Source organism: Euprymna scolopes, chromosome 4 (genome assembly GCF_053919585.1).
Source record: "Euprymna scolopes isolate OS-2025 chromosome 4, ASM5391958v1, whole genome shotgun sequence".
Taxonomy (NCBI): domain Eukaryota; kingdom Metazoa; phylum Mollusca; class Cephalopoda; order Sepiida; family Sepiolidae; genus Euprymna; species Euprymna scolopes.
Window position 1 is genome coordinate 157,539,281 of NC_136485.1, and position 27,579 is coordinate 157,566,859.

Below are 27,579 nucleotides of genomic sequence, written 5' to 3' on the forward strand. Positions count from 1 at the left end.
CACACATATATGTATGTATATATATATGTATATATATGTGCTATATATGTATGTACACATATGTATATTTTATATATATATATATATATATATATATATATATATATAAAAAGGAAAAGGTCTGCCTTAAACCACTAACCTAGTTCTAAAACAGGTCCTTTGTTCGATAAAATGCATGACCATTAGCTGATAGGAAGGGGCGCGGTGGATACTAAAAAGCTGATTGGCTAACTAAAATCCTCAACAGAAGAGGACCATATAAAAACGAGAAACAACCACAGAATTTGCGCATAAGCCAGACGAATCCTAGAGTGGATGAAACGCCGGATATTCAGTGTAGCTTAATCGCCATATATATTTTATAAATTACTATATATATATATATATATATATATATATCCCCAAAACCACAGAATAGTATTATAATTTTCATAAAGCCTGTAAATTGTCATGTCCCATACAACCACAGATATGAGCATTTCAACATTTTTGGTTACGAGTAATATATATATATATATATGTATATATATATACTAGCAGTTCAGTCTGGCTTTGCTCAGGCCCCATGTGCTGTTCATAACTTTATGTGCATATGTATATATATATATTAAAAAGTTTGACTCATGTCCAGGTAACCTACATCTAAATTTTAAGTGTTTAGACTCAAAATTAGTGATGGAGTTTGGTAGAGTCTGCATAGGTCAACTGTTTCAACTTTGACCCGACAGCCAAATTTTCGTCGAAAAACTGATTAAAAAGCTTGCTGCATGTCTGAATACCCTTTATGTAAAATTTCAAATGTTTAAACCCAAAATTGGCTAGAAAGTTTGCGCTAAACTTTGGAATTCCCTTCTGGGTTACTGCTTCCCTGACTGCAAAGGTCAAATCCTTCGAACTTTGACAGCAAAATTTTCGGCTAAAAACCACTTAAAAAGCTTGTCCTATGTCTGAATACACTTTATGTAAAATTTCAAATGTTTAGACCAAAAATTGGGTGAGTAATTCGGTACAAATCGCAGAGGTCAAAGTGAGGTCACCAAGCTAATCAAGAACCTTGATTCCAGTAAAGCAACTGGCCCTGACGGCATCCCAATTATAGTGTTAAAAAAGCTTCAACCTGAACTTGCTCCCATACTTACAAAACTGTTTAAGCGTTGCCTTAAGTAGAAGTGCTTTCCAACACTCTGGAAAACCCATCAGCATGCCCTGTATTTAAGAATTCAGGTGATAAGTCCTCTCCCTCTCAGTACAGACCTATAAGTCTCCTGTGTGTCATGAGTAAGTTGCTGGAATCCAAACTAAATAGAGCAATAGTCAACCACCTTAGCAGAAATAACCTCCTTAGTGACACACAATATGGTTTCTGTTCTGCAAGATCTACCGCAGATGTGCTAATGGTTATATCTCATAGGATTAGCAAATCTCTTGACAAAGGCTTCCTTTCTAAGGCAATTGCTCTCAACATATCAAAGGCCTTCGAGAAGGTATGGCATAAAGGCTTACTTCACACGATTTCCAGCTATGGTATAACTGGAAATGTTTCTCAATCATTAAATCATTTCTCTCTAATAGGCTCATAAGAGTAGTGGTCGATGGACAAAAATCAGAGGCCTGCAGTATTAATGCTGGAGTCCCTCAGGGGTCCATACTGGGCCCAACTCTCTTCTTGATCTACATTAATGATCTCCCTAAACACATACTTAAATCATTCGTTGACATCTACGCTGATGACACGACCATCTACGGCAACACATCAAAGGCTGTAAATGATAAAGTTCTCTCTGATTCTCTCTCCTCTGATCTCGAGCGTATAGTTCAGTGGGGGAAGACGTGGCTGGTTACCTTTAATGCATCTAAAACCAAGCTCCTATCTTTACACCATCAACGCTCTGATCCCCATCTGGCACCAATTGTAATGGATGGCTCTCGCCTAGGAGAAGCTCAATGTTTTGACAAGCTTCTGGGTTTGACCTTTACTCCTGATATGAAATGGAACACATACATCAAGTCTGTTGCCAGGGTCGCTGGAAAGATGGTGGGTTCCTTCTACCGCTCCAGAAGATATCTCACTACTGATGCAATTCTCTATCTATATAAAAGCCAAGTACGTCCAAGGATGGAGTACTGCTGCCATATCTGGGCAGGAGCTTCTAAAAATAGCCTATCCTGCCTTGACAGAGTACAAAATAAACTTCGTGGCTTAGTGGGAGATGCCCTTTTCTCTTCCCTGCAACCTCTCTCCCACAGAAGAGACGTTGCGAGCCTGTCTTTGTTTTACCGTTATTTCCATGGCAAGTGCTCGTCTGAGCTCCAATCTCTGGTCCTCCCCTCGCCAATCTTTTTCAAAAAACACCCGTCTATCTGAATCCACTGTGAAAAATTTTCCCCACTCTCTATCTGTGCCTAAATCAAAACGTAGATTCCATGAACACAGCTTCTTTCTTAGAACAGCACGCCAGTGGAACTCTGTTCCATCTGCCTGTTTCCTACCTGACTACAACTTGGATGTCTTCAAATCCAACGTAAACAAATTCCTGATGAACCGCCCCCTTAAGTAGACACTTTATGAAATCTGAACACTAACGTACAACGTACTGTACATGCAATAACCCTTATCCTGAATGGCTTCCGGCCTTGATAAGTGATGACCACCGTGTAAAAAAAAAAAAAAAAAAATAGACCCCTTAACATTTATGGTTTTGGGATCCAATCAAATTAAAATGTTTGCTCCATATCCAAGTAAACTACATCTAAAATTTCAAGTGTTTAGGCCCAAAATTAGCGGAGGAGTTTGGAAGAGTTTTCAAAAGTCAAATCGTTGAACTTTGACCCCTTGACAGCCAAATTTCTGGCCGAAAACCGATTAAAAAGATATTCCCAAATCTGAATAACCCTTATATCAAACCTCGAGTCTGCAGAGTTAAAATTGACTAAGTAGGGCTGAACTGCTAGTAAGATTGTTGAGCACTATAAATTGAAATGTTGGTCACTTAAGCTCACGTGCACAGATCATGATGTTATAATCGTAAGATCACTGTCGGCTCTCTTAACATTTATGCTTTATATAAATATTAATTTCAACTGTATTTTTCGTGGTTAACATTGCCCGTGCGGTTTATTGCTTGCTAATGCAGTCAGAGATGGCTTCGTGACCGGTTTTGAATCTCCTGACTGGCTGTAATCGTAACTCCCTGCACTGATGATTCCTAAAAGGATTAAACACTAGTGTCTGTATGTATTGTAATAATTATATATATATATATATATATATATATATATATATATATATATATATATATATATAAATATTCATGTATTGCAGGAGATAGGTAGGTAAATATATAGATAGATATTTACAAATGAAGCTTCTTTCTTAGGACTGCACACCTGTGGAACTGTCTTCCGTTTTCCTGCTTTCCAGCTGACTAAAATATGGTTGTCTTCAAGTCCAACAAGTTATTGATGAGCCGTTTCAATTAACTTAAAAAATTTACCGAATTTCCATTACTATCGATTACTATATTGTCCAATTGACTAGTGAACACTCTTTAACCCTTATCCTCGAGTGGCACCTGGGACTTGACAAGTGGTGATGCCTATGTAATATATATATATATATATATATCTTTATTTAAAGATAATAGAAAGTTCAATATACAATATGTCTGTAGATATTAAAATAATTATATATATATGATAAATTATATACATATATATATATGATAAATTATATACATATATATATATGATAAATTATATACATATATATATATATGATAAATTATATACATATATATATATGATAAATTATATACATATATATATATGATAAATTATATACATATATATATATGATAAATTATATACATATATATACATATGATAAATTATATACATATATATACATATGATAAATTATATACATATATATACATATGATAAATTATATACATATATATACATATGATAAATTATATACATATATATACATATGATAAATTATATACATATATATACATATGATAAATTATATACATATATATACATATGATAAATTATATACATATATATACATATATATATATATAATAGGAAGCTCAATAAACAACATAAAGCGATTAAAAATACAAAAAATGATGATGAAAATATAAATTGAATGAATTACAAAATTTATTAATCCATCAAAAATTTAAGCAAGGAATTAAACTAAAGAAAAAATATTCTTAATCCTTAACCCATCGATCTTCACAGATAAATTCTTTGCGCCAGAAGATAAGAGTAAAAAATGTATTACTGCTCAGTATAAATTCGAAAATAAAAGTTTAGTTCACCATTTTTTTTTAATATATTTTTGAGTTTGTGCTAATTAGTAATACATTCTTACTGGTTTTTATCCTGCGATGAAAAAAGCTTATCTTTTATAATCTGGGAGTATGAATGCCCGATATTTTAAAATACGATATTACTACTATAAAGTACATTTGATACCAACAAACGAGCGACCTATTACTAGGAAGTCAAAGAAAATGGACGTTCACCAATAATCGTGTGGAAAATAGTAAAAGCGGCGAGTACATGTAGAAATGACCCTCGTAGAATATGTCTGTGAGAAAAAAAAAAAGTTAAACTCACCTGACGAGGAGGTTGGTGATCGGAGGCGGGTCGCGTTCGTTTTGGGGCAAAACCGGTGACGTTTGGCTCTTGCTTATATCTACTGCTGCTGCTTTTGATGGAAGTACTTGCATATGTATGACTATACCTTTTCTCTACGTTAAAAAACGACCCTGGTGTCTAACTCTGTCCCGTGGGGAGGCATTGTAAATAGGTACTAGCTATTTAAAGGATTGCTTCCATTGGGGCAGGGTGCTAAGATGACGGACACTTTCAGTGAACGTTATTTATTACCGATAATAAGAGTACAGACGCACAGATTAGTCTCCAAGCCTCGTGTTCCTTGACTCCTGATCAGAGGTGGGGTCGCGATCTTGCAAATTTTCGCAACTGTTGTCCCCGGCCCAACTCTGATCTACCTACTTTCTTTTGGTTTCGGAGAATTTTCGACGTGTCTGAATTAGAAGTTTAAAATTCTAAACTTTAATGATAAATATACCTAACTTTATAAAGATGAGCGATATCATCATAATTGTATTTTTCTACACATTTGTGAACTGAACATATATGAAAGAACTGAACATATATGAAATACGTTAATATGGGTTAAAAAAATTCAACGAATGATTCTAAACAAAAATAAAGTTGCATAATTGGTGAAAACAGTCACTGACTATAAAATTGGATACAGTTCGATCAAATTCGATACAAGGAAAAATATATCACACGTGGGCGAATTAAAAAAACAAACAAACGTTTAATTACCTTAGTAGTCTGTATTTCTGGTATCAGACACTTTTCCGTGCGAATTTTCTTGCTGTTTTTCATTTCCGTTTTTGTTTCCATTTTATTTTCCACGCGAGGCTCTTTTTTTTTTTTTTTTTTTTTTTTTTTTTTTTTTTTTTATATAAGAGAATCTTTTAATGTTCATTTTTTTTTATTGTTGATTAAATCATATACTGACATCATGTAATATTTAAGTGGGTTGATTAAATAATGGAGGCATTGTTTTATTAATGTTTTATTAACATATTTACATGATGGCTTTTTGTTAGTTAGGCCATATTGTTCAGCTCCAAATCACGAATGTTCCTGCGTGTGTTCTTACGCCGAAAGGCTCAATCCTTGCGCATAAGAAAATAGTGCTTATATACCTACAACTATGAAATTGGATGCCTCAGCTGCAAATACGATTGCATCCATTATATTCGATTATGACCGAATACTGAATATGTCGGGCTTTTCGGAAAGAATATATAATTTCCCTCCAGCTATGAATAAACTATAAATTTCTGTTAAATAAATCATATACAATGAATCATTTGTAGAGAATATGGTTGAATGTGTGAGTGTATGTAAAAATAATGTTAATAACGGTATTTTCCACATAAGTTAAGATTAAGCAGGACAAGTGGAAAATTCCATTTTCAGTTAAAAGATTAGAATTAAGGCTATGTGTCAGAGTACTGAGTTACAGACATGAAGTCGCCAGATGTAGTTGATAAAATCTTTCTCTTTTTTTTTTTTTTTAATCCTGACCAAAATCAGTTCTGATTTGAACAGCTCTTTCTTTCCTCTATGGAGGATAGCTTGTATTCACATTGTAAACTGGAAAAGAAAAAGAAAAAGAAAAAAAAGAAAGAAAGTATTTCTCACATGTTCTGGTATTGCGTAGTCAACATATAATTCTGTGGATAACATTTTTTTTATTCATGTCTTTCTTTGTTTTTTTTTTATCTCTTTTTTACTCACGTTCATTCCTAACAAGGAATATTGCTACTTGGACATAAGGAACTACTTTTTGGGACCGTGCCTAGGAAAGATTAACAAGATGTTGGTTTACATTACATTTAAACTCCTGCATATCGGTACTGTCAGGGAAGCAGGCAACAGGAAGGGAATTCAAAACCTAGCTGTTTGAGAGAAGAAACTATTAGAGTAGAAATCTTTCTGACATTTAGGGACCTCAACAGTGAAGGGGTGAGATTTTGTTGCTAAGCGGATGTGTCGGGAATATGTACACTGAGGGGGCACAAGTGTAGCAAGTTCATCTTTACTTGTTGACAATGGAGTTGAGAAACGAGAAAGTTCAAATCGGTTATGAGATTTTCTATGGCATTTCTGAATTTTTGAGATGAGGATTGATAATTTGTATTATTTGGAGTATTCAGTTCTCACCATGTGCTGAAGAGTGTAGTGATCCCCTAGTGCAATTAGGTGACTGCTCGCAGACACTGAGTGTGGCAGCAGGACTCGGTGCCAGCCCACAAGTCCAAAGAGACCCAGGCTTGGCTTCAAAATAAGTGCTACAACTTTGTACCCTTCTCTCACTGGCTCCTCCCCTCCCTCAACCTAAACCGCTAGACTACTTTGTTTGGTTATATGTCAAGAACATTACAACACCAAAGCCAGCCTGATTGCTGCTATCTGCCGAGGTTTCGCCAAGCTCCCGCAAGCGCTTGTGAAAAAGGCATGCTCCCAGTTCTGAAGCCATATCAAGGCGGTGATTAAGGCTGAAGGCGGTTACATTGAATGGATGTCAGTTCTACTACATAATCAAGTTACCTGAGTTGATTTTTTGGTCCCCCCCCGACAAAAGGAGGGTGGACCTGTAAATTCACCCTTGTCATTTCGTCCATTCATCCGTTCGTCTGTCCGCACTTTTCTCAATAACTACGCCTTGGAATTTTTGGAAATTTTGCACAAACATTAAACATGATATGAGTAAAAAGTAACAGAACGGATTTTCCGGGAAAACTCCAGTTGCCCTCCTAGGGGTGCCTTTTGAGTTACAATGGCTAAAATTAACACTATTGTGCTTATTAAAAAAAAATTTATTACTTGGATTTTTATAAAACTTTCTGAAAAGTTGTAACTAACTGATTTCCATATAATTTTGTTTGTCTATACTTTGCGATAACTCTTCGGTGTGCCCCAGGGGTTCTTTTAGGGCTAATAAAAACACTCAATTTTTGGGACTATTTTATCATATTTGTCCAAAATTTTCTGTGTATGTTTATTTACCAGTTTTGCAGTGTGCTGATCTCAAAGAAAGTCTTGGGGATTTTTAGGGCTTAATGGGGGGGGGGGAGCAAATGATGGACTTAGTCATTTCTTGTTTTGCATGGTGCAGAACTCAAATTTACATATTTTAAGGCCTAAAACTGCACCGTTTGTTCATTTACACCAGGATTTGACGTCCCCTGTGGACATTTGGGGCTAAAAAGGAGAAGGGCAAATGCTGAACTTAGTCATTTTTGTTATGCCTCGTTCACTGTGCGCTCACGGGGGACCATGCATGCTTCACTTGTTTCAATAAAAGTTTTAAAATAAAGCTGTAGTGTTTTTTCTTTAGGGCGACAAATTTATCGTTCCACCCTGTACCTCCAATGATCGTGTATTGTCATTATTAATAACTTGTACAACTACTGTTATTAAAATTAAGATAACAACGGAAAAGAAAAGAAGAGAAAATGTACTGTTGTTTCATGTAATCTATCCAACAAAACTCTAGCTGTTTTTGTGATCGAAGAATTAATCCTGCATATTGTTATCAAAACGCTGCAGCATGAAATAAGCCCAAAAGGGTTAATAGGTTGTAAAGCATTCCTACTGATAATGTAACTCATCTGAAACAAAATAGTTTTAAGACTTTAGTAAAAGCAGAAGATTCCACTAAAATTATAGAAAGTGTCAAAAGTGAAGAAGTGCTGTGCAAGACCTTGAATAAATTTTGATTTTAAGTATAAAAAAATCAAACAAAACAAAAAAAGAAAAAAAAATGAGATTTATTCGATGTTTCTAAATTTTTGAGATGAGGATTGATTATTCATATTATTTAGATCCATTGGACTACTGTTCTCATCTTGAGTGTGATTGCAAAGACCCATGCCGCAGTAGAAAAAATCAGTTGTAAAAAGTGATATTCTCCTGAAGGTTGAAAGTTCAATCCTCAGTATGAGCGACCGAAAAATTCAATTGTGAATTTCTTAGGATCGATATCCAGTCATGGCTGATGGAACAAGAGCATGCTACCTCCGTGAAGAAAAAAAAAAGGGTTCTGCTCGAAATTCCGTCCAAATTCCCGAGTTCGACAGAAACTCTCCAGAGTTCGATAGAAACTCTCTAGAGTTCGACAGAAACTCTCTAGAGTTCGACAAGATACACCTGAAGAAGGTCGGACGTTACATTGACTGAAGTGTTGTGAAAATCACACTCAAGATGAGAACAGTAGTCCGATAAATCCAAATAATACAAGATTTATTTTGTTAGTATTATGATAACATATTTTTTAATACATTTGTTAATTTATAAATATTTTTAAGAAATCCCCCCCATATTTTACATTAATTTGTTTGACAATTGATTCCTTTTTGCAAAACAATACTGAACATAATCTCAATTTAATCTTAATTTAAATCCAAAACTTGTATGATTTGTGTTATTAATAGATGATTTGACTCATAATTCCATAGTATCCATTTAATAGTGATTGTTTCTGAATATAGACAAATCAATTATGAATTAAACAAGCTAAACTGACTCTCAAATATTGGAAGCAAAGAAAATGTAATAAAATAATTTTATTGAAAAAACAAACTTTCTTATTTTGTTTTCTGCCTTATTTTACACTTGGTAATGCTTGTAATTTTTAATATCTATTGATGTGACTATAAAAATAATACGGTACAATCACGTTGATACACCGGTTCTCGCCGGATCACCAAAGTTAAGTAAGGTTCAGCTTGCCCAGTACCAGATGTCTGACTATTTGGGAAGGGTAGGTGCTGTATGTATCACGCTGAAACGTAGAAATTTCCAGGTTGGTATCTGGGGGCGCGATAAACCCATCGGGGAGGGGGGGATGCACGCCCCAATCAAGACGGAAAGCAATGAGAAACTACGATCCTTAGTTGTCTTCTCGAAATTACACTGACTCTATTATTTGAAGAGCTATGCTTGCCAACTCTGTAAAAACAGCAAAGCTGATGATGACGATGATGATGATGAAATGTGACTATAATATCTATGGATGTAAAAATAATAATATCTATGGATGTAAATAAAATAATATCTATGGATGTAAATAAAATAATATCTAAAAATGTAAATATAATAATATGTATGGATATAAAAAAAATAATATCTATGGATGTAAATAAAATAATATCTATGGATGTAAAAATAATAATATCTATGGATGTAAATAAAATAATATCTATGGATGTAAATAAAATAATATCTAAAAATGTAAATATAATAATATGTATGGATATAAAAAAAATAATATCTATGGATGTAAATAAAATAATATCAATGGATGTAAATATAATAATATCTATGGATGTAAAGATAATAGTATCTATGGATGTAAATATAATAATATCTATGGATGTAAATAAAATAATATCTATAAATGTAAATATAATAATATGCATGGATATAAAAAAATAATATCTATGGATGTAAATAAAATAATATCAATGGATGTATATATAATAATATCAATGGATATAAATATAATAATATCTATGGATGTAAATATGATAATATATATGGATGTAAATATAATAATATCTATGGATGTAAATATAAGAATATCTATGAATGTAAAATAGAATAATATCTATGGATGTAAAGATGATAATATCTATGGATGTAAATATAATACTATCTATAAATGTAAATATAATAATATCTATGGATGTAAATGCAATAATATCTATAGTTATAAATATAATAATATCTATGGATGTAAATATAATAGTATCTATGGATGTAAATATGATAATATCTATGTATGTAAATATAATAATATCTATAAATGTAAATATAATAATATGTACGGATATAAAAGATAATATCTATAGATGTAAATAAAATAATATCAATGGATGTAAATATAACAATATCTATAGATGTAAATATAATAATATCTATAGTTATAAATATAATAATATCTATGGATGTAAATATGATAATATCTATGTATGTAAATATAATAATATCTATAAATGTAAATATAATAATATGTACGGATATAAAAGATAATATCTATAGATGTAAATAAAATAATATCAATGGATGTAAATATAACAATATCTATAGATGTAAATATAATAATATCTATAGATGTAAATATAATAGTATCTATGGATGTAAATATAATGATATCTATGGATGTAAATATAATGATATCTATGGATGTAAATAGAATAATATCTATTGATTTAAAGATGATAATATCTATGGATGTAAATATAATACTATCTATAAATGTAAATATAATAATATCTATGGATGTAAATATAATACTATCTATAAATGTAAATATAATAATATCTATAAATGTAAATATAATAATATCTATGGATGTAAATGCAATAATATCTGTAGATATAAATATAATAATATCTATGGATGTAAATATAATAGTATATATGGATGTAAATATGATAATATCTATGGATGTAAATATAATAATATATGTGAATGTAAATATAATAATATCTATGGATATAAATATAATATCAATGGATGTAAATATAATAATATCTATGGATGTAAATATGATGATATCTATGTATGTAAATATAATAATATCTATAAATATGAATATAATAATATGTATGGATATAAAAAATAATATCTATAGATGTAAATATAATAATATTAATGGATGTAAATATAATAATATCTATAAATGTAAATATAATAATATCTATGGATGTAAATATTATAATATCTATAAATGTAAATATAATAATATCGATGGATGTAAATATAATAATATCTATTGATGTAAATATAATAGTATCTATGGATGTAAATATAATAATCTCTATGGATGTAAATATGATATCTATGGATGTAAATATAATAATATCTAAAAATGTAAATATAATAATATGTATGGATATAAAAAATAATATCTATAGATGTAAATAAAATAATATCAATGGATGTAAATATAATAATATCTATGGATGTAAATATAATAATGTCTATAGATGTAAATATAATAATATCTATAAATGTAAATATAATAATATGTATGGATATAAAAAATTATATATATAGATGTAAATAAAATAATATCAATGGATATAAATATAATAATATCAATGGATGTAAATATGATAATATCTATGGATGTAAATATAATAGTATCTATAGAAGTAAATATAATAGTATCTATAGATGTAAATATAAAAATATCTATGGATGTAAATATAATAATATCTATGGATGTAAATATAATAATATCTATGGATGTAAATATAATAATATCTATGGATGTAAATCCAATAATATCTATAGTTGTAAATATAATACTATGTATAGATGTAAATATATAATACTATGTGCATACGTAAATATAATAATATCTATGGATGCAAATATAATACTATCTATAAATGTTAATATAATAATATCTATAAATGTAAATATAATACTATGTATAGATGTAAGTATATAATACTATGTGCATACGTAAATATAATAATATCTATGTATGCAAATATAATACTATCTATAAATGTAAATATAATAATATGTATGGGTGTAAATATAATAATATCTACTAGCGGGACCTGTGGAAACTCCACAGGAGGACTCATTCATATGTAATCTATTAATGTTGGCATTGTAGATGTTCATTGTAAATGGAGACGTCCTGATATTATTGTAGCTTTTATGTTAAAACTGCAAAAGTATTTATCTAAGCTAGCACGAACGCACAGTAAAGCCCAGTCGTAAATTACTCTTAAATATGATATTTTAATTCTTGCAGATTTTGTATATATTATTATAGAATTAATGTTCCATCGATTTTTATATATTATAAAGGTGCGATTTAATATATATATATATATATATATATATATATATATATATATGAATGACTTGGTTGCATTAGTTTAAATCGAAACCGAAATAAAAACTTATGATTGCTATATATATATATATATATATATATATATATATATATATATATATATATATGAAAACCTAAGAATAAGCGAAGCAAAAACAACAACAAAAAAAAAAAACAGAAAAACAAACGTTACGTGAAAAATGGCTTAAATAACTCTGTTTCAATATTAAAATTAAAAAAATCGAAAAAAAAGACATCTCACACCACGATTCGAACCCAAAACCTTAGATAATGACCCAGCGCTCTAACCAACTAAGCAAACACGACGTACACGAAATTAGCCCATTTTTAAAAATCTTTAAACTAAATCAGGTTACGAAGTTGTATGACACATGTGTAGAAGCGAATTCGTCATGAAGGGACGGTTTTTGCTGACCCCCCCCCCTGTAGAAAAGTGCTGATTTCAAGGTGAAAAAATTAACGTTTTTGGCCAATTCTTTCATATGAGACCAAATTTGTGAATTTTTGGTCTGTTTCTCGAAAGTTTTTAGCAGACACACAAACATACATACATACATAAATACATTTTCGCTTTTATATATATAGATGAGAATCGATAGAAAATTGACTGCATAATAATATATACGAGATTTGCATAACTTAAAATATCATATTTAAGCGTATCTTACGACCGTGCTAGACTAGCTTAGATAAATAATTTTGTAGTTTTAACAAAAGAGCTACAATAATATCAAGACGTCTCCATTTACGTTGAACATCCATAGAATCATAATTATATATATATTACATATGGAAGAGTCCACTGTGGAATTTCCAAAGGTCCCGCTAATCATCATGAAGTAGATATGGTAGGACAACGTCATAATTGACATGACGTTGCATTTTGATGATAGCAAAGGAGATGTGCTAGAACATCAACTGGTCTCACAGGTTTTATTCTTGCAAGTATCATTCAGCCAATGTCTTGCATGAATCTGGCAGTATCGGAACCAAGGACACCTGCCATTTTGATTGAGGCTGGCTGAAATAGAAGCGGTCAGTTAGGGAGATGTATTTGTCATTTCCTTTTTGTTTGGTTCTGGCGAACTGAGCTGAAATGCCAGGGTTGACAGCAGATTATGCAATTCTTGACGGTGGGAAAGGGTTCGAGCAAGTTGCGTGCCATATCAGATGCAAAAATTGTTATTTTCAATATCAATTTTATTTCTATCTTTAATGTTTATTTGTATGCTTCGTTCAAAACTGAAGCTACCCACCTCTAAACAAAGCACCTTCAGAGAAAGTTTGTGTAGAGGTGGAAAAAAAGTTTACCCCCACCTCCCAAAAGAATGATTTCATCAGTACTCTGGGGGTGTTATTATTTTTATTTTCTGACCCCTTACTTGTTAGAAAAGAGTCGCTTTTGATAGTAACAAAATATTAACATACTAGAAAATTTTCCTGGTATTGCCCGGTATTAAACATAACGTTGAATTTCTTTAATAACTGAAGTAAAAAAAAAAAAAAGAAAAGAGACATGTGCATGCGAGTATTATGTTTTTTTTTTCTAAACACTTCACTTCTTGTAAATAAAAAAAAAAGGAAATACTCAAGCTGAGATCGAAACCAAAACCTAAAGATAAGTACGATAACCATTAGACCAGCTTGCCACAATCTTTAAAAGGTGTCTTCACACCTTGTGAAACAGTTGACAAACAGATAAAATTCTGATGACCCCAAATACAATTTTTTTTCAATTTTGACCACTTAGCAGGCCTTTTTCCGGATGAAAATTGATTAAAAACTTCTCCATGTGTCTGAATATCCTTTATACCAAATTTCAAATCTGTAGATCAAAATTAAAAAAAAAATACTTGCATGCACAGTTTTGAAACAGTTCACAAACAGATAAAAATCTGAAGACTCCTAAGTACCAATTTTCCAATTTTGACTACTTGTTGCATAAGGGTGTTATTTTTAGAAGCACCAAATATTCGTATATGTTATGTAATTCTTATTAGAAGAGAACTGATGTTATTTGTTGTTGTTCATATTTGTGAGAGTCTTAGAGTGATAGAGACAGTCTTAGGAGTTTTCATGTGTTGAGTGTTCATATGTCTTAAGATGTTCATGTTGTAAGAGATAGCACACTGGAGACATAAACAGGTATATATAAAGAGAGAGACAGTTCCGTATGAACGGGAGTGTTTCTATAAATATTGATGCATATATTTCTTACCTATTTTTGAGATGATGATTTTCACAAAGTTCTTATAATATAAATGGACAATACCTTTTCTGTTGAATAACAACACGGAGACGCAGATACAAAAACACATGTTGACGTCCTTTATTTCACCTTCGACCGGTCGGACATGATTTTATCTCAGGGATTCAAAGTTGTTACATGGTTATTTCTAAAACCCTCTCACTTCTAGAGGGTGCTTTGATTCTAACGGAGAATCGATCTGAACCTCTCTGCTTCTCTTTGACTCTTCTGCCAGACTGCATTTAAAACTCTACCTATATTGAGAACTCATCACGTCATCGCATGATTAAACATGTGCTCATAAAGCACATTGGATGACATGCGTCACGTTGCCAAACTTGACATGAACCCGAGTTCAGTAACCTATTTTTCAAATAACATGTTTACAATTTCAATTGACGATTAAATTCCTTATTTTAATTTTCATTTTTATAACAGAACAAATTTCATCATTACATCCCTTTCCCAATAAGCAGATATGTAAGCTAAACAATTGCAATTCCACATTCCTTATTTCAATAATATTCTGTATTTATTTTAACTTATGATTGGAATTTTCAATTCCAAATCGACCTTCACAAGTTCGAATCCTTGACTATCCTATTTCATATTTACATTTAACTAATTCCCTATTTTTTTTACTTACATGAAAAGGGGACAGCCCTTATCATGTAACATACTTAGTAGCCCTTTTTCCGGATGAAAACCAATTAAAAACTTTTCCACATGTCTGAATACCCAATATACCAATATACCAAATTTGAAGTCTGTAGATCAAAAAAATTGTTGAGTATATAGGTTGAAAAGTGTCCTCACACACACACACACATACACACACACACACACACACACAAACACACACACACACATTCTCACTTTTATAGATACCTAGATGCACCCGGTGTTGCCCAGTATTAAATGTAACGTTAAATTCTTTAAAAAAGAGGGGGGGAAACTGAGACATGTGTATGCGAGTAATGCGTTTTTTCTAAACAGTTCATTTCTCGTAAGTAAAAAATGATACTCGAGCTGAAATCGAAACATAAAGATAGTGAGTCAATTACAATACCCATCAGGCCAGTTTGAGACGAGCTTTACAGAGTGTTTTCAAACCTACTTATTGTTAACATAATGTAAACGATCTGCACATGCGCAGTCGTGAAACAGCAAACATAAAAATCCGATGACACCCATTTATCAATTTCTCAATTTTGACTCCTTCACAGCTCTTTTTTCCGGATGAAAACTGATTAAAATGTTTTCTACATGTCTGAATACTCTATATACCAAGTTTCAAGTCTGTAGATCAAAACTCTGTTGAGTATATACGTTGAGAAATGTCCACACACACACACACACACACACACATTCTTACTTTTATAGATATATAGATTGGTTTATTTATAAAGGGTAATTATTTAATGATGCTGCTTATAATAGATGGGGTGGGGGCTAAGATCCTATCGCCGGCACTAGTTTAATTTTATACAACTTCTTAAAGATATTTTAATCATGTGATTGTTGCATTGTATGCATATCAATAAAGTTTCAGTGTGTGGGCCTTGTTAAATTGTACAGGATGGCCCACTTAAAAGTAGTCCGATCTCTCTAATCTTTCTCTTGACGACCAACCGACAAAACAAAACAAAATACAATTCTTTTTCCAACAAGATAGCGCTATATGCCTTATGAGTTTGGTTTAAAACAGGTCTTGCTATGGGCTTAATGCTTCTTGCAATTTCATTTAAGACATTACAACGTGTCTTTCTGGACAAGGAAGGTATTCCAGCCTTGTCAAATATAGCAACAGTATTGCTGCCTGGTTACTTAATAAGTTGACAGCGAAGTTTTCTAACATCAGGAGCAGAAATTTATTGTGTGTTTGTCCTTCCTTGGTTTGATGTTTGGATTTTCAACGAATGAAGACAATATTCTTCAATCTCTTCCAAGCTCCTTGGCTAAATCTATGAGAGATAAACACGTTCCTTTTCACTAGCTGTCAAGCGACCCTTTTATAGGCATTTTGGGAGACCTGCAATAAAGTGATACACACTTAAAATTACAAGAAAATCGAAACATTAGCATAATCTTCAAAATATTTGTTCAAATTCCACAAAACCAAGGAAATAAGGCACCTTGTTATGCTCTTTCAGTATACCAAATTTAACTTCTCTGCATTTCATAGCAATTTAAAAATTTAAAAAATATTGACCTGCAATAAAGCGATACACAAGGTTTAAATCCATGAGTTGAATAATATTAGTATTTATGATCATATTCCGTTTTTGTTTGTGAGGGACTATTCCAATCTTTTTATTTATTTTGCTTTTTTTTTTTTTTAATTATTTATACTGTTAAATAGTGAAAGAGTGGGTGTAATGGAAGCGAGAGTGATAGATACCATATAAAATAAGAGCCGTGGAGAGGTGGGGTCAAGCAATAAACAGTGAGAGAGGCAGAGAATCACAGGTAGGAACAGTATGAGAAACTTAAATAGGTTAATTGCAAAGTGTAGCTATTTAGAACAATTTAAATGGAAGATCTTTTTCAAATATAACTCAGTCCTAAAACTGAGCAATATTTTAACATTTATTTTGTGTGATTAAAATATGTGGGTAAAAAAATCAGAGAAACCAATTTTGATTAACCCAGCTTTAGTATTATGATAGATTGCTTTGATTTCATTTTATTTTCAGATGGGTTATCACATATCAAGGCCTGGAGTCTACTCGAGGATAAGGGTTAATGTGTACATGGTAGCCATTGGGATAATAGCGTAGTAAGCGTTGGTAGTGGAAATTTGGTATGATTAGATTATTTAAGAGGACGGTTCAAATAGAACTTGTTTATGTTGGACTTGAAGACGACAATATTGTAGTCAGCTGGAAAGCAGACCAACGGAATAGTTCCACAAGCGGGCAGTTCTAGGAAAGAAGCTCTGTATATGGAATCCACGTTTAGGTTTAGACATCGATAGAGAGTGGGGGAAATCTTTGAGAGTGATTTTGGCTAGACGAGTGTTTTGTGTGAATGATTGGCAAGGGAGGGGGCAGAGATCGGAGCTCAATCGAACACTTGCCATGAAAATAATGATAGATCAGAGCTAAGTTCGCAACGTCTCTTATGTGGGAAAGAAATTGCAAAGAAGAGAAAAAAGGCATCCTCTATTAGGTTACAAAGTTGGTTTTGAACTCTGTCAAGGCAGAGTTCTTTGATGAGCATTTATGAAAGTGATTTCTTATAACTTTATAAATAATTTTCAAGATATTGCTGTTTTATGTCACTTCTTAATTCAGTTTAGTTCTGAAACTATTTTGATTTCCAGAGAGTTAACTCTAAGGTGGGCGAAAATGCTGTCACATTTATCTTGAGAGTTCTGGAAAAAAGAAAGGAAAGAAAGAAAGGTTATTTTAATGCAATACGAGTGATGCATGTCTGTAAATGAATTATTACTTACAAATGCAAAATTATTCTGTAAATAAATTAATTTTGAATTTAGAATTGCAATTGTTGAAACTAAAATATAATCTAATATGAAAGCAAGAAAGTTTTGTACGGAAATTAATTTTCATATAAATTAATTATAACAACAGATTTGAGAAGCAGTTTTGATTAAAATCTGAACGACATTTAAAAGGGAATATATTTTCCTTTACAAGTGAAAATTGTTAAAATAACAACCTCGACACTTTCCCTAAAGAGTAATTTATTTTCTTAGTAACATTCGCATCTGAAAAGGTAGTAGCATATATTTATAACTAATAAAAGCGTAAAACCTTCTTTTTCTTTCGTATCTTTTAGATTCACAGGACTACTGCTTTCATCTTGAGTGTGATTTTCACAATGTTTCGATCGATGTAACCCCCGACCTTCTTCAGGTGTATTTTGTCAAACTTGGGAATGTTTCTGTCGAACTCGGGAATACAGTTGCGAATCACTTAGTACCTCTATCCAGTCAAGGCTGACGGAACAAGAGTATCCATGAAGTAAATAAAGGGTTCTGTTCGAAATTCCGTTCAAATTTCTAAAATTCGACAGAAACACTCCTGAGTTCGGCAAGATACAGCTGAAGAAGGTCGGGGGTTACATCGACAAAAACGTTGTGAAACGTATGAGAACAATAGGCTGATGAATCCAAATAATACGAATAACCAATCTTTATCTCAGAAATTCAGAAACTTCTTCTTCTTCTTCTTCTTCTTCCTCATCACCTACTTTTTTTTTCATTTATTTAACGCGTCTTCTTCACAGCAGATATGGGTTACATATTGGTCATTTTAGCAGAAACCGATTTTATCAATCAAACTATCATTGATGTTGGTTTCAATGTTCCGTTAATTAAGAGACATAATCTTTCTCATCCTGCCTTTTCTTTGCTTACATTCATAAGGAATGTGCGTACATCTATTTATCCAATCAGAGCTTTATTCAACATGTTAATACCACCTGAGGGGGTTAAAAGGCTGAGCTGAATCCATTCAATGCACTTTCAGCCACAATAACAGTGAGTCAGAATATACTCTGTCATTAAGGTGCATATCACAAATCTACCAAATCTGAGCCATGTCATTCCTTGGCATCATCAGAAAGATCCAGCTAGTAGGTGCCCAACATTAACACGCATGAACATGGCATTACACACATACGAGGTGCCTTCAATAATTTTCCAGATTTTTTCGTATGGCTACTTTTAGTGATACTACATCACATGAAACTCTAGTCCCCTTCAAAGTAATCTCCTCCGGCTGCAATGTACTTGTTGTACCGTTCAAACAAATTCTGGAAGACCTCATGAAAGTCCTCTTGTGTCAGCATGTCAATGACCCTCGTCACAGTCTCTTTCATCTCGTCAATTGCCTGATAACGCCAGCCTCTAAGGTTTTCTTGAGCTTAAGGAATAACTAAAAGTCACAGGGAGCAAGGTCTGGGCTATAGGGAGGGTGAGGAACTGTCTTGATGTCCACCTTGGGCAAATTGTCGGTGACAAGGATGGAGTTGTGGACTGGTGCATTCGTGCCACTCTTTCACATCTTCAGTTCCTCACGAATACTTGTGTGTACAGTTCACACACTGACATCAAACTGTGCACGTATTGTCTCTATAGACACACAACGGTCCTTATCCCTGGATTTCTTATTTGGCCAATTAACTCTGGTGTTCTGGATTCCTTACTCCTTCCACATCTCTCATCATCCCTCACAGACTCCCTGCCTTCATTGAGTTTCTTATACCACTCAAAAATGTATGCCCGATTCATGCAAGATGGTTCAAAAGTAGTCTGAGGCATTCCACACGTTTCTGTAGCATTTTTTCCAAGTTTAAAACAGAATTTTATTGTACATCATTCTTCTAATGTGTCCTCATGCCCAGATTACATTTTTGAAATTCACCAGCTGTAACAATCAGGCTTTAGTAGAGTGTATTCCAATTCCTGCTTTATTTTTTATTTTTTAACCTGAAATCATAAAATCATAAGATATATAGCAATAACATAATTTAATTTTCAAAAGTCTACAACAATTCTAAATGCCTGTACAAAAAAAAGTCTGGAAACTTATTGAAGGCACCTCGTAGCACTGTACTCATTCATGAGTAATATGTGATACTAAATAACAGGTTAAGATGGAAAGAAACTCACAATTTGCCTGTACATGCAAGATCGAACTTAAATCTAATCCTTCACCAGCATAGACCTTGCCGTTATCCAGTCCAAATACGCTTTTTAAAAATTTTCTTGCCTCATTTGATGATGTTCTGATGTCCTTACTGTTTTGTGGTTTTCATTCAATCTCTCCAAATCTCCATATTTTATTCGCCAAAACCGGTTTTGTCGTATTTTTCCGAACAAATCTTATGTTTGTTGATTGAAATCTTATATATAAAAGGCTATATGTCTATCCATCTATCTATCTATCTATCTATCTATCTATCTATCTATCTATCTCCATATTTTCAAACTCTATCCCCGCCGAAACTAAAAGCCACAGAGCGGCGAGAGGGGCCTCAAATGATTGGATTTTTCATCGACCGTTCTTTTATGAGTCTATAGCCTGTTAAAATAATTTTAAGGGGTAAAAATAGGTCAAAATTGAAAAAAAATCGTTATACATTTTGTACATTCATTTATTTTTTATATTTAATTGTTAGTCATTTCGTGTGTGTGTCACGTTGGTACAGTGGTAACGTTACCAGCTTTGACTGTTACAGTTTTGATTTCGGCACCCAACTACGGGGTTTTACTTTTGAAATCACGACTCTGTAATAATATATACGAAATTTGGACAAATTAAACTATCATGTTTGCCCGGGCAAAGTCGCCTTAAGAAAGTGTAATTTTTATTTTGATTTCATATGCAGAAAAAAAAAATAAAAATAAAAGGAACAAGTATATTCACCCTAAGGAAGGAAAACTATGACCAAGCAATCGTCCCTCATTCTGTTCTTCTGAGTTTTCTTAACCCATTCAACTCTTCTATTTCGTCATAAACTTTACCATCCTCCAACTCCAAACACAATAACCCCCCACCCGCGTCATTAAAGAAGTGTGTCAGCGAACATATATTTTTTTTTTTGGCTTACTAAAAAAAATCATACGGATTTCGAGTTTTTTTTTTCCTTGGGTCAACATTTTTTGTGCTATGAAAATACATTTGCGTTGAAGGAATATTAAATAATTTTTGCGACATATTATTTTTTCTCTTCTATTGGAATTTGAAACCGTAGTGAACATTCATTGGCAAAGTTATTGAAGGAAACAAATTACTGTTCCCTTTCCCCAGTCGTTCTAAAAACACTAAAACGTGGTTTATCTGAACACGATTTTGCTACTTTCCATAAATTTAGTATTTTATCCAGCATACAAAAATGGATGCCTTACTAAGTACATTGGAGGAGGAGGAGGGGGAGGGGGAGGAACAACAACAACAACAGCAGCAACAACAACAATTTGAACACCAGAAGTGCTCAGATAAAGGCAACAACAACTACAACAGCATATGGAAGATCTGTTTATACAAATCATAAAAAATACGGCGTCCACCAATGATAATACCGCGTTTTCACAAAACTCAATACGGAATGCGATTGACAGTTTCTGCTACGGACCTGAAGATAGTAAATCATTTGAAGCTTATTTTAATCAGTATAAAGATTTTTTAGTATCGACTACAAACAGTGGTCAGACCAGAAAAAGTTTTGTTTACTATTACGGAAACTAGCGGTGACAGAGCATAATAAGTGTGTTGATTTTATTTTATCACATAAAATCTGAACGTCTTTTTATTCCATAAACGTTGGTCATGTCTGAATTTGCAGAATAATGACGAAGATGATTTCGTAATGTATGCAGGCATATTAAATGAACATTGCGACGAATTCAAACTTGCAGATCTCAGTGCAGACAATTTTAAATGTTTAGTATTTGCGCGAGAACTGACTTTTAGTCGAGATGCAGAAATTAGGAGGCGTGTCCTAACAAAATTAGATAATTACCTAAACCTAACCCTACAAAAGTTAACGGAAGGCTTCCAGAAAATAGAAATTATTAAAAAAGTTTCGATGGACATCGAAGCTGGAGTCGCACAGATAAAAAACCAGGCAGACAAATAAAAAAAGACATAAAAAATAAACACAGAGAAAAAAAGACACATATATCGATACATAGCAAAGAAAGAATTTGAAGAAAGAAAAATCCTGTCTCACTGCAATCAATGTGGTAATTTGCATTGGGTTTAGGACTGTCCATATTTATCAAGAAAATGTTTAATATGTAAAAGAAACAAAAAAACATAGGACACAAAGGTACTCATTGCAGATGTGGTTAGAAGCAAGAAAGAGAAGTCTTACCGTGGGTGCTCTGCGAGTGAGTTCAGGCGAAGAAAAGGAAGAACAAACATGGCGGCCAGCATTTTTATTTCGTCCGTTCTCGCATAATCTCGTGTGTGCGTGAAGATGGAACCTATAAAACGATGTTCATTTCTGGGTGCTGGGAGATGATTCCCGATCAGCCAGGAGAGAAGGCAACGAGAGAGAAGAGACAGAGGACTGTAGCGATAATCTTACTTGAACATTCCGGTTGTGTATTTGAGGTGAACCTCCCCCATTTTACATCAAGCTATTTCGGCTCGGAAGTCCTGATCTTTGATCAACAATTTTCTTTCCTCCCCAGCCTTGTTGATCCCTCTGGGGGCGTTCTCCGTCACCGCGCACTCAGCTATTCTGAACCTCACGTTGTCACATGTGATGGATGAGAGACTATGAAATGTGATCTTTAGATCAGGGAGGCATGTGGTTAGAAGCAAGAAAGAGAAGTCTTACCATGGGTGCTCAGCGAGTGAGTTCAGGAGATTGGTTGAGTTGTCGAGCATTAGGGGACATTCCACGAATCACGTAGTCAAGATGACTTTTGTTACCAGGTTCCCGGAAGAAATATCGAAAAGGTTGCAGCAGGTACCGCGAGTGAAGTTTCGAGGGAGGAACACTAGTAACAACATTGTGGTGGGAGGAGTCCCGAGGCACATTCTCGACGTCAGACCAGTTGAGGGCGAAGCAGTGGAGGGGAGTGTGCAGCCACAGGAGGAGGACGAGACACCTCAGAGGCCAAGTAGAGAGAGGCGACCGCCACAGTGGATGAGAGATTATGAAATGTGATCTTGAGATCAGGGAGGCATGTGGTTAGAAGCAAGAAAGAGAAGTCTAACCGTGGGTGCTCAGCGAGTGAGTTCAGGCGAAGAAAAGGAAGAACAAACATGGCGGCCAGCATTTTTATTTCGTCCGTTCTCGCATAATCTCGTGTGTGCGTGAAGATGGAACCTATAAAACGATGTTCATTTCTGGGTGCTGGGAGATGATTCCCGATCAGCCAGGAGAGAAGGCAACGAGAGAGAAGAGACAAAGGACTGTAGCGATAATCTTGCTTGAACATTCCGGTTGTGTATTTGAGGTGAACCTCCCCCATTTTACATCAGCAGAAATAAAATTAAATACAAAACCCGAGTATGTTTGGCGGAGACTGAAAATAATGAAAAAGGGTTGTGAAAATATCTGACTATGATAATGAAATAAAAATATCTGACTATGATAATGAAATAAAAATGCAACTCGATTCAGGTTCAGACCTTTCGATAGTAAATTTAAATAACTGGAAGAAATTGAATGAACCCGCAATGTTGAGAGCATACAACACAGCAAAGGCCATTAACGCAAATGAACTTCGAAGGAGAATTTTTAGCGAACGTCTCATTATTGGGAAAGATGAAAAAATTAAAAGCTTATGTATTAAGGAATACTACTAACCTACTCGGGTTGGACTGGATTCATAAATTTAAATTATGGAACCAGCCAATCAATAATTTTTGCAAAACAAAAATAAAAATACAACAGACGCCCATGCCTTGAAAAACAAATTAAAAGGAAACTTTTCTTGTTCTAGGCCACGAAAAGCCAAACAGAAGGAACAAACAAACCGATAATGTTGTAGATCGAACAAAACTAGCTCTTCCCTTATGAGAACAGCACCTGGCCACAAATCAAGAAACCAAAATCAGGCAGGGTACTCTATCACTAGTCCGAAAATGTTGATACCCTCGCAACTGGGCTCATTCATAAATGTCAATGCAACTGCAGGCGATTTTTCACCGGATATGAAAACTTCACCTACACCGCAATAGGTACCAGTCTATTTTTCCCAGTATTGGAACATTATTTACCGAGAGACAACGTCACTCAAAGATATTACGTGCAGCAAAATAATGGCATTCAAACTGTTTTACAATATGGAAGAACTGCCGGACCGTTTTACCAGACGTCTTTTCAAAGTAGACAGTTCATCAGGTTAACAAAACTAGTGGAAACCCCTGAGACAATATCGCCCCTTGTGTGATGGATTTTCAAAAGAAAACATTTCGCCCTGAACAATAAATCCCTATAGAAGTAGAGGCTATTTAAACCGTCTACGACACATTTGGTTTTAAGTCTCCCCAAATCATATCAGAACCACGACGTTCGGGCACAAAAAGGAACATCACAGAGCCATTCATGGTTCACCCAAAGAGGAAAAAATACTGATACACCGTCCGGAGTTATCAGCTTTGGAGGGGGGAGGGGTGTTGTGTCATCTGCTAATAAACTATTCCAATCACAATAAATACCGGAAGACTCAGGCGTAAGGTGTGAGGCGATATCCGGTTACACTCGTATACTGGATTGGTGGCGGAAGTGTGGTGTTTGCTCAGATGCTGCACTCAAATTAAATTGTCCTTAGTCAATGGAGGGAGAAACCCTTCTATACTAAGGAAATTTTATTTTTGCAAACTGCCAGAGTGCCCCCTTTTGGGGGAGCTAGTTTGCTCCCACATTAAAAACGACCTTGTATCACATTTTGTTTTACATGGGGAAGCAAATAGATATCAGTCGATATCAGGTGGACCAGCCTAGGTCGTTTGTCGGCTACAATGAACAATCCACCTATTGTATCAATCATTTAGGCTGAACGAGTGCAAAGATCTATCTCTCCGAACATATATTACGGCCAACGAATATTCCACGTACATTTATGGTGTTCTAGCATGGATACCCGACGTTGCCCAAGATTGAATGATTATTAACGAATGTTTCACACTGCCATATATTTATTGTCATCATAATCGGTTAAATTATCTTTTTAAAGTGAAATGCATTGATTGCCTCATCACAGTGACTTAGTCCACAGTACATTGTAATCTACATTGCACTATAGAAAACCTATTGTTGATTTTAGAAAATTGTTTTATATATAAGAGCTTGAATTAAAGTTTAAGATGAAGAAGTCAATTATCACGTTTCATTTGTACTCTAAACAAAAACATTCATTTCGAATGCCCCTTTGTCATATCAAAGAATCTACTGTTGATTTCATATGCCTGATCTTACTGCTTGAATTTAAGTATAAAATGAAAAAGTCAAGTATCATGGTTCAATTGTGTTTTAAACAGAAACAATTATCTAAAACACGCCCCAGTCATATCAAAGAACTTACTGTTGATTTTATGTGCTGGCCCTTTATACTTGTGTGGTAATAAAACTTCTCAAATGCACTTGTGATGTTAGGCTGTATAAGGTGTTCACTTTTATCAAAATCGCCTCTTCCTTCTTTCCTCGGATTATTTTGATTATCGATTATTGATAACTATCGAAGACATTTCGATACAAAATCTATCTGAGAACACTGCCAGATACATATAGAACATTTATGTGAAATTTCATAAAAATTGGCCTAGCCGTTTTTGATTCTATATGGAATGAACTCGCACACACACACACACACACACACACACACACACACACACACACACACACACACACACACACACACACACACACACACACACACACAATTACTTTTATATAATAGATAGATAGATAGATATATTTCTGTTCAACAATAGTTAAAATAATGTTGTAACTGATCTCTGCTACTATCTCTTTAAAGAATAATCATGTCAAAATATCTTTGAGTGATTAAAAAACAATTGTATCATTTTTTTTTCATTTTCTTTCTTTGAAGATTTTAATGCTGGGTACGGGGCAGCCAAACCAGCTGCCAACATTGCTCTGCTTTTTATTAAAACCAGCCGAGAGCTCTTTTTAGTCTCCTTGTTGTTCCCTTAAGTGCAATTGTCTGGATCTCTTTCGCACTTGGTTCACCAGAACTATTAGTTAGGTAGGACTTCAGGTTCTTCTTCATAAGCCCTGTGGCACCTATGATAACTGGTATGATTGATATCTCCCTAAGATTCCAGTTTCTTTTCATATCATACATGAGACTTTGATATTTGGTCTGTTCCTCTTTTTTAGCTCTGTTCAGACCTCCATCATTAGGGACACTCACTTCAACCAAGGTTGCCACTCTTTCTGACTTATTCCATATAACTATGTCAGGTTTCACAGCAGCATTTTCAAGGTAGGTGACTGTAGGGATTACATGGTCGTAATTTATGGTATATAAGTCATTTCCAACTGTTCTTTCAGGATTTGCTGCTACACTGGATGTTTAATTTTTTACAGATGGTCCAGTAGAGGTACTTACATACTCTATCATGTCTCGCTGTATAGTAGTCGTTCCCCAAAAGAACCTTGCAACTTGATATCAGATGACTCACGCTTTCCAATTCTGTATGGCAGAACCTGCATTTGCTGTCATTACTAATACCTGCCATCTTCTTGAATACATGGCAGGTGTATCATGAGATTGTTGTCGCTTAATATGATGCAAAAACATTTCACACTTTTATTTTTTATGTGATCTGATTTGAGTGCAAACTAATCCACAATATTTGCTTCCTTGTTTTGTGTTATATAAAAAAAGAAGCTTCTCTTTATTTCTTTGCTATGTAATGTACTAAAACATCAAGTATGTTGTGTGCCATAATAGTGATTTAACATGCCGCCATGTTTTATTATATGATATTAATTATTAAAAATTTCGAGTTGTATGAGATATTTTAGAATTATTGAATGGATTAGACCTCTTTCAATATTAGATATTTTAGACACAAAATTTGAGCCTTGTGGGTTTATGAACAGAAAGCTGATTTTCAAAGAAATAATTAGCAAGACATGAATTGGATGAAGTAGTGTCGAGAAAATGATAACCGTAGTCATACAAGACAGACAAATGAGAGAAGAATGAAACTGATAACAAGCGTGTGTGTGTGACTGGCTTTATCCTTCCCTGCGAGGTTCAGCGAATAGATGCACTCGTTCTGCGTGTTTTCTTTTTCGTTTTAATAAAGAAGGTATTTGTGCATAAAATTTAAATAAAAACTATACTCTTTCAAAATAA